The 12,965-nt window shown below is 40.9% G+C and overlaps 1 long non-coding RNA gene across 1 annotated transcript in view; it reads left to right on the top strand.

Annotated features, from left to right (window-relative positions):
• Positions 1 to 6,145: 6,145 nt before the first annotated feature.
• Positions 6,146 to 12,965, top strand: part of LOC122562102 — a 49,377-nt gene continuing 42,557 nt past the window's right edge. Inside the window, exons 1-3 of the long non-coding RNA XR_006315214.1 lie at positions 6,146 to 6,219; positions 8,530 to 8,675; positions 9,489 to 9,592. This is a non-coding gene — a long non-coding RNA (uncharacterized LOC122562102). The remainder of the gene's footprint in view (positions 6,220 to 8,529; positions 8,676 to 9,488; positions 9,593 to 12,965) is intronic.

Below are 12,965 nucleotides of genomic sequence, written 5' to 3'. Positions count from 1 at the left end.
GCACATCTTTGGACTGTGGGAGGAAACCGGAGCACCCGGAGGAAACCCACGCAGACACGGGGAGAACGTGCAAACTCCACACAGTCAGTCGCCTGAGGCGGGTATTGAACCCGGGTCTCTGGCGCTGTGAGGCAGCAGTGCTAACCACTGTGCCACCGTGCCGCCCACATTTATATGGATGTTAACAATACGATGGAAGAAGTGTAATTTGTATATGTTTTAATGTCATTTATTTTTGAGTTGTGATTTTCAACTTGTTGCGTCTGGGTTTTGATCAGTAGGTATGTTAATAGTTTAACTGGGTGACCAACTTTCAATGTAGTGCAATGCCAACAGTGTGGGTTCAATTGCTGCATCAACTGAGGTAACCATGAAGAACTCCTCTTCTCAACATCCTGCCCTTGTCTGAGGCATGACAATCCTTAGGATAAACTGCTGTTGAGAGAGCAGCCCTATGTCTGGAAGGGCTGTGGTGACTTCAGTTTTACGATTAATGGTTAGCTTGTCAGTATTTCTACAGCCATCACTTCCTTAAAACCAGAAAGACAAAGGGACTTCCTGGAGTACTAATGGGACTTTGTTCGCATTGGTCCAGTTATATAAGTAGATAGAGTAAACATTGAAGCGCATCAGCTTGCTTTCAGTTACAATCACCAGGAGTTTGATTTTATTTGTTGCTTTGTGGAAAAGTGTGCAAAGTTTTGGGGCTTAGTTCACAGAGGTTCTAATGGAAGTTAGGTGAATAAGGAAGTTTTTCCTGGAAAAAGGAGACATTTTAGAACTGTTAGAAAATTTTCCTCAGTGTTATGATTTTAATTTGAAAGTTCCAGACCAGAAGTGTTTGGTTATAACCCCAAAGTGATAATTCAAAGTTGAGAACATCTAAGGTCGGTCATGTCATTTATAAAGGAAGAGGCTGTCAAATTCACAAGACTGGGAACTGAAAGAAACAGTTAAGCCAATTATATAGATTTGATAGAGAAGGAATTCGCTCTGGTATCTGAGTACTCCAAAGGGATGCTACCAGGCTCGATAGAATATTATTTTTGCTGCATGTTTCAAAATCTTTCACATTGTGTTCTGCGTAAATAACTTGCGGTTTATTCTATTTTAACCATTTTTCTTTTGCATAATAAATTTACATTTTATTTGCCAGGCTTCAGTTTTGGATCTGATCTGATAATCAGTGGGCACGTGATTTAACATCATTATGGGTGGAGTTGTTTGTGTGAAATATGTTCCTTAAAATAGTCTGTTGGAAAAGTATTATTCATTGGTGATGATAGCTTTCTCACACACTGCATAAAAGATAGAATTTTAACCTCAACCACAATAGTTGTGGTGCTAGCCTCAGCTGAAAGATTTATGAGTAGAAGTTGCAAGGCATGAAATATCTCACTCGCATAGTACATGAAAACCAATCCCACATAAGCTAATAACTTTGTGGGTGTTATTTTTACTTCTAAACATCATTTCCAATAGTTCTAAAACATGCACTAAATAAAGGAATACCAAAATATGCAAATTACATTTCAAAGTGAAGACATTTCATTTTGCTGCCAGACTTAAAACACTTTTAATTATGATTAGAGACTCATATATGGTCTGTACTTCTGTATGTGGTTGACTTACCTGGAGTCATTTGTGATCCTTTACTTGGGTCCATCTTTTATAATTAATATTGTTCTGCTGGACAGGCAGATGCAATGAGATGGATCTAAGTTGTTCAGACATTGTTAAGCATCAGGTTACAACCAACTTGTTTAGTCTTTTTGTATTTTTAGCACATTGCTTATGATAGCCTTTCCGATTGTATTTCCTGGTGATAAACTGTGTGAAAAACAATAAGTCTGTCTTAGCAACATTTCCCACAATATTGTTACAGAATGTGGAACAACATTTGGCACATAAGGCTCATGTTCAGAATATGTGACCGAAAGCTTGGTCAAAGAGATAGGTTTAAGTATAAGGTTTCTGTGAAGATCTGTAGCTCAGATTGTAATGGAAGTTATTTGTCTGTTTGTCGAGCCGTTTAACTTTTCTGCAAACTTTTCGTCTCCCGACTGGGTGACATCTTCAATGCTGTGTAGCCTCTGGATGATGCGCTATTGTTGTGATCTTCCCAGAATTTAGACAGTTCTGTCTGTCATGTTAGTGGTTCGAGTTCCAGTTTTGTGCTGCAGTCATCTGTAAATGGGGTCTATTTCCACATGTTTGTTTATGTAAGCAGCGAATGAATACCAGACCTCCAGGAATTCCTGAAATTTGCTTTGCTTTGCGTGTCCCAGGATTGTAAAGTTGTCCCAGTTGAATTGGTGTCCTTCATTGTCAGTATGCATTGACATGGGGGGAGAGCTGGTCATGTTGTTTCGTTTCATGCTGATACTCAGGGCAGCACGGTGGTATAGTGGTTAGCACTGCTGCCTCACAGCGCCGGAGACCCGGGTTCAATTCCCGCCTCAGGTGACTGACTGTGTGGAGTATGTACGTTCTCCCCGTGTCTGCTGAGGTTTCCTCCGGGTGCTCCGGTTTCCTCCCACAGTCCAAAGATGTGCAAGTCAGGTGAATTGGCCATGCTAAATTGCCCGTAGTGTTAGTTAAGGGGTAAATGAAGGGGTATGGGTGGGTTGTGCTTCGGCGGGTCGGTGTGGACTTGTTGGGCCAAAGGGCCTGTTTCCACACTGTAATATAATGTAATCTAATCATGTATGCTGGTAGTGAGTTTCCTGCCTGTTTGTCCTATATAATGTTTTTTCGAGTTGCTGCATGGTATTTTATGTATCACATTCGTTCTGCATGTTGTCGTTATGGTGTCTTCTGTCTTGGATAGTAGCTGGTGAAGTGTAACTGTTGGTTTGTGTGCTGTCATTAATCTCAGAGGGCATGGGAGTCTAATAGTCAGTTCTGAGATGTTTCTCTTATATGGTAGGGTAGTCAGAGATACATGTTGTCTTCTTGGTGTTATTTGTATGCCAGGCATTAGCAGATGAAACTCCTCAGGGTACCCATTATAGGTGTTCCTTTTCTTTTTTGCTGAGCTCTGGGGTGTTGTAGTGTGTTGTAGGTTTAAATAGTAGTAAAAGATGGGAGGGTGGTCATTGAGATGGAGAGTTTTTGGGAGGACATCTTAAAACTTAGGACAAGACAACCAAAGGCATAGCTGTCAATCATGGACTAATAGAAACCAAGGATTCCAACAAGGCTGTTCCAGGGTGATTTGAAAAAGCACATATTTCTTTTATTTCTTTATTTTTTTCTCATCTATTCCTATTAACTGTAATGCTGGACTTTTATTTCTTTATTTTTCTAATATCTCGTCCTTAAGAAGTTGTACACAAGAATCTGTACCGAGGTACCTTTGTAAAGATGGTACCATAAGTAGCGAGTTGTGAACTTTTCACTCTACTCATTTGAGTACATTCGGCAATAAACTTAATTCTGTTCTATTCTATTCACACAAAGCTATGGTGGGAAACTGGTGCTATCTCCATACAAAAACACTTGAGGATAGATCAATTAAAAGTATCAAAATTGGGATTTCTAATTTAGGGTTTCATGACCAAGCATCTTTTTTTATATATTCTTTCATAGGATATGCATGTTGTTGCCCATTTCTGTTACCCTTTCATCTAATGACTTGCTAGGTATTTTCAGAGAGCTGTTAACAGTCAAATATAAACCAAAGATGTTTCCAAAGGCCAATAAACAACTGAATGGTTTTTCATAAGAGTTATTGCATTTAAATCTATTTTCCCCTCAAAACTATCAGTCCAGTGACATTACCACCATGTACTGGCTGGAATTAATACCAAAGATAAACCACAATCTAATTGAATAAGAGGATTGGATTAAAGGCGAGACTTGAGGGCATTTTTTTCTATTGTTTTAGACCAATGGTCAGAATTTCTATGCTTTTAATGATGGTGATTTGTCAGGTGGTTAAACACCTCTGACGGATAAAAATATTTTTCTTTTGGAATCTCTTAATTGTTCAAAATACAGATTTCTTTGTAAAGAGGGAGATACAGTCAAAAGATTTTTGTGGATGTACTTTTGAGGAAGTTAGAAAGCCACAAAAGAATAAGTTCCATTTTTACTTCTCTTTCATGATGTATTGGGAACTCAAGGGTTAAACATTCCACTGCTAAAAGGACTCACTGCAGTATCACTGCATACCTGTCCTCTTGTAGAATGAGGCAGGACATCACAGCAGGGGGGCTGGCTGATTCCCAGAGAACAGAATCCTCTGGAGCCATACATGTGGAATTCACTTGCAGCCTCAGGCAAAGGTGTTTGTCCTCCCTGGACAAGACTTATAGCCTTGGCCATAACCTTATTAACTGCCTTGCGTATCCATTGTCATGCTTCCTCTTCCTATTAATGTAGGCAAGTTAATCCAACCTAGAGAACAAAGCAAAGTCTTTCTATCTAAATCTCTATCCATCAACATATGGTTATAAAGAATATGATAACCAGTCCCTGTAAACCATTTGCTAGGTATCACAGGAAATCAGCAATCACCGGGCATTGTAAAATTGTAATTACCTGTCTTAAACAATGTAACAACAATCAACCGTGTGACTTGTCGACCCCTGTATTACTTCTACAAAATATCCTGCCTTCGTGTGTAAGGCAGAGATTCATTGAGAAGTGCTACCACGAGTAGGCTACATGAATCCTTTGGTGTCACTGAGAATTTCTCGCCGGCTGTCCGATAATAAAACCTCTACCGTTATACCGAAACTTGTGTCACCAGATTTGTGGAAAAAATACTTCAACACCTCAGTGGTAGTCTGTGGAGGAACCCTATTATGAAAGTATCAGGAAAGCTTCAAAGGGAGAAATGCACTGATCTGGATTTCAACACAGTGGCTCAGTGGTTAATACTGCTGCCTCATAGTGCCAGGGACCTGGGTTCAACTTCACCCTTGGGCAACTGTCTGTGTGCAGTATGCACATTTTCCCATGTCAGTGTGGGTTTCTCTGAATGCTCCAGTTTCCTCTCACAATTCAAAGATTGGACAGAATGAAGCATACAGGTTACACTGCACAGGAGGTGCACAAAGCAAGCTCAGCATTAACAAGATCAACATAATTCAAAGTGAGAGAATTCATTCATCAGTCTAATAACAGCGGGGAAGAAGCTGTTCTTGAACCTGTTGGTGCGTGTGTTCAAGCTTCTGTATCTTCTGCCTGATGGAGGAGTTTGTAGGAGAGCATTACAGGGGTAGGAGGGGTCTTTCATGATGTTGGCAACCTTTTTGCAGCAATGAGATGGTTCTTTGTACTGAGAAAGAAACATTCTGAACCTGATATTGGAACAACCTCTGTAACTGATAAATACCGTAGCCCTTTATGAATAAATGTCAGTACCTGACAGAAATATTCATTCACACTATTCATTAAAGGGTGGGTTTGAAATAGTCTTGAAAAATACTCAAATATATTTCCCATCCAGGAATTTCATTATATAATTCGTGAATTATTTGTGAACACTGACTTTAAAATTTCTTATTGAAAATCACGATGATAATGGCATCAGAAGAGGAGACAGCATAGAATTAATGTCACTGGACTGGTAATCCAGAACTCCAGGCTAATGTTCTGAGGGCATATGTTTGAATCCTGCAATGGCAGGTGGTGAAACTTGAATCCAAAATCATAAGTCTGCACTAAAATCCTATTTTACTAGCTACTATGATTGTTGTAAAAACCCATTCAGTTTACTAATGTCATTTAGGAAAGGAAATCTGCCATCCCTACCTGGTCTGTCCTACATTTAACTCCAGACCCACAACAACATGGTTGACCTTTAAGGGATGGATGATAAATGTTGGTTTAGCCAATAATGTCCACATCCCATGAATAAAAAAAAATCTTCAGGGAAGTTTCATTATATAAATTTTAAAAAGGAACTCTTGAAACTCAAATTAAAGTGGATTGTGTTCTCTTCCAAATTTTAACTAAACAGACAAAATGAAGTCAGTTCAAGGTGATTGATAATGACGCTTTTGATTTGTGTGAAATTGAAACTACAGTTAGCCAGACCTTCTCAAATGAGCCATTGTTGCTTACGTGAAATTTTGTGCACATTATGGCTACTCAAATGACCAAAATATTTATTATTGCAGCCTTAAAAATGACACTGATTTGCTACATTTTGAAATGTTGCAAAAAGCTGTGAGGAGAAGCTAAGACTACAACAATTTGATTATCAAGGTGCATTTTTTCATAATATGTTGCAATTGTAAAGATGTATCGACATTCTCTAGGTTATTTTTGTTAGTTAGGATATTATTCTTAAGATAGTCTCATAAATTAATAATATATCTATAACAAGAGAGACATCAAGAAACTAAAATACATTGCTTGAGTAGAATTTATGTCATTGTTTCATCAGACTCCTGGGGAATGCATACGAATGAAGGGTGTTTTTAGAGGGCAAATTCAGGCATTTAGAAAAAAAAATGCCTATTTGGTTAATACTATCTGAACCTTAAAAGGGTTTATACACATCAAAAAACACAACTATTTTTAGCTACTATCAGTCTAGAGCTGAGTGCCAAATTCCTTCATTTTGATAGGTGGAATTTTAGAATTTCTATCAACCAGATGCATTAGTGTTATGACCACAGATCATAACCCCAGATCACAGATAGACATATTGAACTTTTAATCGTGATACTTTTTCTTTGTAAAGAGGGAGATACAGTCAAAAGAGTTTTGTGGATGTACCTTTGAGGAAGTTAGAAAGCCACAAAAGAATAAGTTCCATTTTTTTTCGCTTTCATGATGTATTGGGAACTCAAGGATTAAACATTCCACTGCTAAAAGGACTCACTGCAGTATCACTGCATACCTGTCCTCTTGTAGAATGAGGCAGGACATCACAGCAGGGGGGCTGGCTGATTCCCAGAGAACAGAATCCTCTGGAGCCATACATGTGGAATTCACTTGCAGCCTCAGGCAAAGGTGTTTGTCCTCCCTGGACAAGACTTATAGCCTTTGCCATAACCTTATTAACTGCCTTGCGTATCCATTGTCATGCTTCCTCTTCCTATTAATGTAGGCAAGTTAATCCAACCTAGAGAACAAAGCAAAGTCTTTCTATCTAAATCTCTATCCATCAACATATGGTTATGAAGAATACGATAACCAGTCCCTGTAAACCATTTGCTAGGTATCACAGGAAATCAGCAATCACCGGGCATTGTAAAATTGTAATTACCTGTCTTAAACAATGTAACAACAATCAACCGTGTGACTTGTCGACCCCTGTATTACTTCTACAAAATATCCTGCCTTCGTGTGTAAGGCAGAGATTCATTGAGAAGTGCTACCACGAGTAGGCTACATGAATCCTTTGGTGTCACTGAGAATTTCTCGCCGGCTGTCCGATAATAAAACCTCTACCGTTATACCGAAACTTGTGTCACCAGATTTGTGGAAAAAATACTTCAACACCTCAGTGGTAGTCTGTGGAGGAACCCTATTATGAAAGTATCAGGAAAGCTTCAAAGGGAGAAATGCACTGATCTGGATTTCAACACAGTGGCTCAGTGGTTAATACTGCTGCCTCATAGTGCCAGGGACCTGGGTTCAACTCCACCCTTGGGCAACTGTCTGTGTGCAGTATGCACATTTTCCCATGTCAGTGTGGGTTTCTCTGAATGCTCCAGTTTCCTCTCACAATTCAAAGATGTGCAGGTTAGGTGAATTGGCCATGCTAAATTGCCCATAGTGTCCAGGGAGTTGCAGGCTAGTGGATTAGCAATGGGAAATGCAGGGTTATGGAAATGGGGTGGGTCTGTATGGGATGCTCTTCAGAGGGTTGGTGTCGACTTGTGGGGCAAATGGCCTGCTTCCACACTCTACATTCTACATTGTAGGCATTGTGGGCGGCATGGTGGCACAGTGGTTAGCACTGCTGCCTCACAGCGCCAGAGACCCGGGTTCAATTCCCGCCTCAGGCGACTGACTGTATGGAGTTTGCACGTTCTCCCCGTGTCTGCGTGGGTTTCCTCTGGGTGCTCCGGTTTCCTCTCACAGTCCAAAGATGTGCAGGTCAGGTGAATTGGCCATGCTAAATTGCCCGTAGTGTTAGGTAAGGGGTAAATGTAGGGGTATGGGTGGGTTACGTTTCGGCGGGTCGGTGTGGACTTGTTGGGCTGAAGGGCCTGTTTCCACACTGTAAGTAATCTAATTTAATATCTCCTGTAAGTATCTCAGGGTGTGACTATTTTAGAAATAATGACAGCAGTTTGGGCAAGCTAAATATTTGTGTTCTCCCCTTTCAAGAAACCACAAGAATTGTGTTATAAACCAATTACAACCCTACAGTGCATGCATCAGTTGGCTGAAGTGCTCAAGTGTACAAGTGGGCTGAGGATGCATGAGTGTGTCAGTGGACCGGGGAACTTGTGTATACCTGCCTGGCTTTGAGTGCGAGTGTGGTGTAAAAGTCACAATGGAACAACAATGAGTCAGTGCCATGTTGTAAGTAAAAACTTCTCTTGCTCTGCATGCTAGGAGCCAGTCAAGATAAGACAGAATAAAAGAAGCAGCCTCTCTCTGAGTGCTGGAAACCAGTTCCCAATCCAGTTCAAAATAAAACAGGATTGAAGACATTCAGCTAACCTGCAAAGCCAAGAACCTCAAAGTTAACCTTGCAGCAAGTAACATTTCACTATCTAATCTTCTTGTGAACCCTAAGTATATCTTTTAACTTTTACAAATTTTTATATATTTAGGTTTTCTTATTATTTCTAATTTGTGTGCATGTGTGTTGTGTTAATACTTCTTCTCATGTTACTCAAGAAATCCTGCTTAAACTGGTTCATTCTAAAGTACACATTAATTTGGTCTGTGAGAAAGGTATTCACAAGGAAATGACCAAACAAGGGGATGGCCAAATAAATATGAGAAGCCAGTTTAACCTGCCTCTCCCAGGAGCTTGACAATTTGGTATGTTCTATCTGGATCAATAAAAAATTGTGGAACCTCAACCAAGGAGAGATTATAACAATAGGCAGAGATTGCATAAACCACAGTAAAGGCAGAATTAGATTCCCTACAGTGTGGAAACAGGCCCTTTGGCCCAACCAGTCCACACCGACCCTCCAAAGAGTAACCAACCCCAACCCATCTCCCTCTGACTAATGCATTTAACACTATGGGCAATTTAGCATGGCCAGTTCACCTGAACTGAACATCTTTGGACTGTGGGAGGAAACCCACACAGATACAAGGAGAATATGCAAAATCCACAAAGACAGTCGCCTGAGGCTGGAATCAAACCTGGAACCCTGGTGCTGTGAGGCAGCAGTGCTAACCACTGAGCCACCATGCTGTAAAGGGTGGGCTTCTGTTGTGAAGTAAAAAGTTGATTGTTTCTCTTGCAGTATGAAATAATATCTTTAAGTGTTAAATCACATGTTTTTGCACTTATGCCAATTTAAATATCCTGATTTGTACTTTTTTTCTCCAAGGCAGTTGCTATTCTTTTCATTTGTTCACATTAAATGATGCAGCCCTTTGATGACTAACTCGTCGCCGATAAAGAGCTCATGCAAATTTTGTGGAAATTGAAATGGTAAAAGTTGCATTTTGTTTTTGCTTCCCCTTATAAAAATGAATAACCATTTTCTGAACATTGCACTTTTTAAAATTTAAATCCTGAGGTATAAAGTTCATTGTTGAATTGGTCAGAGAAGTATCTCCTGACACCTGTCCAAATGATATTTTGGAAGCAATTAAGAAGTTGAAACTTAAAATGCTACTGCTTTGAAAATTAATTAATACAGCAATAATGGAAATCTGATTGTGCCTATAAAGCCATGTGCAAGGAGAAGGGTGTGTTCTCTACAAAGATCATGTGAATTAAGACTCAAACTGGACCAAACTATTAGTTTTGTTTCTTTCTCCACCAATGCTCCAAGAACTGCTTAATTTCTCCTGCACTTTCTGTTTTTATTTAGATTTCCAGCATCCATAATACTTCACTTTTATTAAAAGTGTTATTGCTGGTAAATTATCATGAGTTAGACGCATAGCCAAATCTACTCTAATTTTCTGCATGTTTGTTTGTGGAAAGTGGTCACTGGGGCTTGACTACACCACTTAGGATGAGTATTTACAAAGGGATAAAATGGGGGGAAAAGCAAGAGAAGGCATACAGGTTAATAGGTCCTGCTTCAGCAGGAGAAAGGAGCCTGATAAAACAGTGGAGATAAAAGTAACAGACCTGTTAGTGCTTGGAGACAGGGCTAATGGTACTTCTGAAACACTCCTGGATGATTGCCAATTTGATGGTCATGCACTTCCTCCTCTCTGTGCTGTTGTTACTGTGCATTCTCACATCTCTCGGTTTCCTGCTAACACAATAGTGCTAAGGAATGCAGCTCATGAATGTGAGTGTGTATACATTGTCAGTGTTTTCCAGAAAAGCTCCACTTGGTTTTCCAAGACAGTAAAAATCTTGTTTCAGTCCATTGTTAGTCTGGTCTCTGAAGTCCATGTGAGGAAAGTGACTTGATTCAGACATGAGCCATGAGGCAAGTTCAAGAGAATTAACCTTCTTGTCTAATAATCAGCATGTGCCCTGACAGCCTGATTTGAATAAAAGAAGCATAGAGGATTAGTCATGAAGAATTAACCATGACTCCAACTGTGAAACTGGATACAAAGCTGGATAGATGTGCCAATCTAAGATAAAAATAATTTGGACATTAAATAGAGTAGAATTCCTTTCTTTTCAGGAGAAGTCCAGGCTGGTGATGGTGAACAGGTAAGTGTACAGTTTATGGAACTGGAGAGGTGAAGTCTATCGCTACATGATCTTAGATCATTCTGTTCCTTGATAAAGTGATTATAGTGCACCTCCACAGATAAACCTATTGTGATTTCCAAGGTGCAGTGGTGTACAGTAAACTACAGAAGTAACTGACACCATTATACTGCAACCACATGAGTCTATTTGATAAATTAACATCCAATATGATCTTGAATGTACAGTACTGTCAATACTATCGACATGGTATCTCACGTCTTGCATTGGCTTGCTATAAATGGAATGCCCCTCAGTGAAATTCGCATGGAGGGGAAGTTCTCTGAAGACTCTGGAGGGAACCTTATTGAAGCCTGAGCGACATGAACTATAGCAGAATTTGTGGCAGAAGCACACGACAAATCCAACGTGGCCTGTCCCAAAGTCAGAAGCAACTCGTTTTATCCACGATGCAGTCAGACGTTGAGGTAAGTTCTCCCTGGGAATTAGTGAGGTGCTTAGTAAGTGGTTTTCTTGCTTCTGAAACACTTTATTAACACACTGCATTACTAAGCTGTCTCCTATGTTACCAAAAGTGCCAAACAAACTAGACATCAAGAATTCTTGAGCTGGAAGTTGCTGACTTCAGCTCACTGCTGGCTGCGAACTGTCTCCATTCTCATCGTCATAAAGTAGCATCTCAGAGCATGATCTACAGACAACAGCTAAACACACCCGTTATTCATGAACATTGGAATCCAATACTTGCAAACCCCTCAGAACCCTCATGGCATCTCAGCAATCCACTTGCTTCATTGTAAGGTTCAAAGTTTGTGAAAAGATTTTTAGCTCGGGTGCTCGTGCTTTGTAGTCTGGCTGTCAGTTCGGAATGCCTAAGGGAAAGACAACGGAACGAAGACATGCCACAACCCAAAGGACTAGCCACACGACAATACATCAAGAGCATTTCCGAACTGACAGCCAGACTACTGCGACCACTGGGACTCATAACAGCACACAAACCAACAGCCACTCTCAGACAACAACTCACCAGAACGAAGGACCCGATACCCAGCATGAGCAAAACCAATGTAGTGTACAAAATCCCATGCAAGGACTGCACGCCACTGCAATGGACTGCTGGAACTGACAACCGGAAGCGGCAGATTCAAACCACTACAAATGCCGTAGGAAACAACACAGAAGCGCTTCACAGGAGGCTCCCAAGCACTGAGGATATCACCTAGACAGGGGACGAAACGTCTGCAACACAAATTCCCAGCTCGGCGAACAGAACCACATCGTTGTAAGGTGGCCAAGAAACTGGTATTGAAAGCCTGCTGAAAGGACACAGATTGGATCAGGCTGCATCTGAGTGCTACTGACATGCTCTCTTTGTACTTACTCAGTTAGTGTTTACCTTAAAGCTCACAGCATCCATACCTTGCCATTCTCATCTTGCCCCAGTTGTGCTTGTCAATATGTTGTCTAATTGCCAACTGCCATATTGACATCTTTCTTCAATATAGACACAATGACAGGCTGCTTGTCATTAGGGATCTATCCACGGTATGGGTGGAGAGCACAACTTTCTATAAAGCGTATGAGACAATCTGACTACAATAGTATATACCAGCTGCCTGTGTGGCAGACACCACCAGCTACCCCCACCCACACCCCTTCCCCCCCCCACCCCATACATATTCAACCAAATGGCCAAGTTGGAAAATGAAGGTAATTCTCAGTCCAGTCAAGAGGTGCTGCTGTCAGTCTCGGGTCCCAGCATCACCACTCATGGCCACAGCCTGCACACAATCCAGAGATTTGACAATGGTCAATCACCTGTCTGAGCGGGTCAGTATGGCTGGTTAGATGGTCATGGAATCAGACGACATGTGCCATAGGGGAGGGATCAATACTTAATGAGGCAAGATCGGGAAAATGTAGCAAGAGATCTCATTATACCTCATGGTACAAACCCTCCAATGCAATTTCCCTTCCCACGTTAAAGATACCCTCCAACGCATCTTGTCCACATCCCGCACCTCCGCCCTCAGACCCCATCCCTCCAACCGTAACAAGGACAGAACGCCCCTGGTGCTCAATTTCCACCCTACCAACCTTCCCATAAACCAAATCATCCACCGACATTTCCGCCACCTCCAAAAAGACCCCACCACCAGGGATATATTTCCCTCCC

This window comes from Chiloscyllium plagiosum, chromosome 24 (genome assembly GCF_004010195.1).
Source record: "Chiloscyllium plagiosum isolate BGI_BamShark_2017 chromosome 24, ASM401019v2, whole genome shotgun sequence".
Lineage (NCBI taxonomy): Eukaryota > Metazoa > Chordata > Chondrichthyes > Orectolobiformes > Hemiscylliidae > Chiloscyllium > Chiloscyllium plagiosum.
The sequence above is the reverse complement of the archived record's forward strand: the minus strand, read 5'-3'. Positions and strand labels throughout refer to the sequence as shown.